A 3,253-nucleotide genomic window follows, 5' to 3' on the forward strand; every position below is an offset into this window, starting at 1 on the left:
GATGTTATTTGGGCGATAAGAGAAGAGACTGACCCTTACCTAAATTGACTTTGCATTTTAGAATACAAAAATATAAAAAACAAATATTATCACAAAATTTCATGTTACTTAAATTTAATAGAGCCTCATTCTCACCTTACTTCTAGCAGTGATAATAATTAAAACTTAAAGAAAAATTTAGTGCTCACCAGCATACTTTGAAATTTCGGCTCTTGTGTGCATAAAATAATGATATTTGAGCAAAGAAGTTGTTTTATTGTTCATTCTAAATCTGCAGTGTTTACCAATTTTTTGATAATATTAAATAAGAAGCTCACATGTTTTCAATTCTCCATCCAAGTCGTAGCTATTACTGAAATTACGTTGGTCTATGAAGATGAATTAGGGCATCTTCAGGTAATTACATATCCTGCTAAGCTCCGTTCTTCTGTCCTAAGCAGACAGACTGCTTACTAAAACTCATCAATTTTGGTTTGAACATACTTTAACATGGATTCTATCTTTTCTGCTGTGCTCTATATTTTCTTCAGCATTTCACACTCTCTCTCTCATTGGCCTGTTCCAACTCCATCTTAATATTAAAGCACACAAGGGCCTTACACTTTTTCGGTATAACAGAATTACAGGAAGCAAGCCTCTTAATTTGAATTATAACCTCTCAGTGAAAGTTGAAGTCAAGAACACCTGAGAGACAAGGTCTTTGGCAGATGCCTCCCGTGCTGGCAGCTTTTGCCCAGCAATGAACATTTCATTGGCCAATGCTTCACCCATGATTCTTGGAAGTGTAACAGTAGCACAGCCATCTGGACTCTGCGCAAAGGTCATATATGGGGTTTGAAACCACACCTATGCATTAGCCCAAATCAAGTCACAAATAGGTAGTATGGATGCACCTAGTCCAGTGGCTGGGCCATTAACAGATACGACAATAGGTTTTTTAAAATGAATAAAAATATTCACAAAGCTCTCAATGGTGTCTACCATTTCAGTGCTCATTCTGTTTCTGTCATTCCTTAAATTTTTCACAATATACCCAAAGCGAAGACCGGAGCGAAAGACACTGCCAGCGGCACTGAACAACACAAGCTTGCTGTCATCCACAGCAGCCCTTTCCAGAGCATTCATGATTTCTTTAATACCTTTCGTATTTAGTGCATTTTTCTCTGTTGACATAGTGGATAGCAATATGTGGGTAAATCCCTCGTCTTTCTTGACTACAATGTCTCTGTATTTGTTGGCATTTTATTTTAACCTTATGGTGAAATACATCCTTTTGATAGAAGGCTGGTCTTTTCCATCATCAATAATCTCTCTTTTCCCAGCTTTCACTCTTGGAACAGATGCATGCCTGCTTGTTGTTCCATTGACCGTTGAAGGATCCATCAATACCAGTATGCCTTGTTTGTTATCTGACTCTGTGACCATGGAAGCAGTAACTGAGTCAGACATCTGAGACACTGGTGATTGTGTGTGGTTTTTGCTTTCTATTCCATCCTGTTGTGTGTAAGGATCTGCTGAAATTCTGATGGGTTTCTCGACTGCTGCCTTAAACACCACCTTGTCCTCCTGAACTGGTGCAACAGGATCTAGGTTCTCAGGTTTCAAAACGGCACTAACTGTGTTCTGGCGCATAACTAAGCTCTGAGGTACAGGTGTGTTGATGGTTGATTTATGTGCTCCAAATGCTTTGGGTCAGTGAGAAGTGCAGCAGTGTTTATTCTGATGTTCTTTCTGGCAGCAAACAACTGGTTGTTTTTTGATATGTGGTGGTTGCCAGTCAATTGCCTTTTAGGAATTTTTTTTTGGAAACTGGATATGGAAGTTCTGAAAGTTTGTTTTCTGACATTGTTTGTAGAAGTCTTTTTTGTTCTGATCCATGTCGATTTTTTTTTCCTATTGCATCTGTCATCTATTAAAGCCACAAATACATTTTCCACAGTTTGTGAGGTTCTGCTTTGGTTCCCATGTGTCATCCTGTCTGTCATAACCTTTCCACAAAACCAAATACTCTGTTGTCCCATTTCTATGTTGTCTTTTGTCAATAATACCTTCAACCTCACACTCCTGGGAAGCCATGAAGAGAGAGACAGAATTGAGGCAGTTGCTGTGCCAAGTTTTTGTTAGTTGTGTCTCTTCATAGCCACTTCTTTCCGCTTCCAGTGCTTCATCAGGTGATATGTATGGATGAGCTTCTTCCAATTCATAAACACTGTTGTAGAAAAAGATATCTGAAGAAGCAGTCTAAGATTCTTAGCCTCTTCACACTTAGTCTTTGCTGGGACAGCTTGAACTTGGTCTTTTGATGCCAGGATAGCTGGCTAGGTAGCTTTAGGTTAGATTAGCTAAAACCACAGCTTTGACTCTTATATAGTGCACAAAGCATTCTACATGTCTGTTACTCTCTTTTTTCATTGTCATGGCAATTATATTGAACGTTCTAAAGTTATAACATTTTAAAAGTCATACGAGCCTACCTGCAACAGCATGAAAACCCATACAGTATATGTTGGTGTTTGTTATTTTACATATTTAGTTCACAAAATTATATCTGTAATTATTGTATGTCAACCACACATACAATATTTTAGTGATAACATTTTATTAAACGTATTAGTTTTCCAAATTATGTGTAGAAACGATTGTGGAGCTACACATTGTCAATTTTTTTAATCTTCTATAACTGTTTATATATTTCTCTTTATTTTAATTTTTATTTATGTATACTGTTATTCAGTGTCTCTTTGTTTTACCCTTAAGTGCCTATAAAACATTTCCTGAAGGGCCGTCTACTAGGAAAAGGCCCTAGATTTCGTCTGGGTATATCATAATTTCTTTGTCACTTTCGATACACAGTATTTGCAGAAAAGTTTCTGTTTAAAAGTTTTTTTTACATCACGTGAAATCTGCTAGTCTACTGCTTTGTGGTCTCTGAGTTTTCAGATCAAAAAATTATTGATTATATTTGAAAGTTGTTTGTACATACCTAGTCATTTCTTTTGTTGCTTTCAAGGTTCTCTTTGTTTTTGTTTTAAATGGCTAAATTGTCATGTAAGTTAACATGTGTGTCTCTGAGTTTATCACATTGGAAGTTTGTTGAGTGTTGGTATGTTTATTTATTTTCCCATTTAGTGACTTTTTTGACCACTGCTTCTTAAATACTCTTCCTAATTTCCTGTCTCTTCTTTGGAACCTCCAAAATGTGTTAGTATGGCCATTTGATGGCTTCCCACAGGTTTCTAGCAGTGTTCTCATA

At 36.8% G+C, this 3,253-nt stretch overlaps 1 pseudogene; it reads right to left on the minus strand.

Moving 5' to 3' along the window:
- Nucleotides 1-893: 893 nt before the first annotated feature.
- On the minus strand, nt 894-1,632 carry LOC118150948 (testis-specific chromodomain protein Y 1-like; annotated as a pseudogene).
- Nucleotides 1,633-3,253: the final 1,621 nt, after the last annotated feature.

This window comes from Callithrix jacchus, chromosome Y (genome assembly GCF_049354715.1).
Source record: "Callithrix jacchus isolate 240 chromosome Y, calJac240_pri, whole genome shotgun sequence".
Lineage (NCBI taxonomy): Eukaryota > Metazoa > Chordata > Mammalia > Primates > Cebidae > Callithrix > Callithrix jacchus.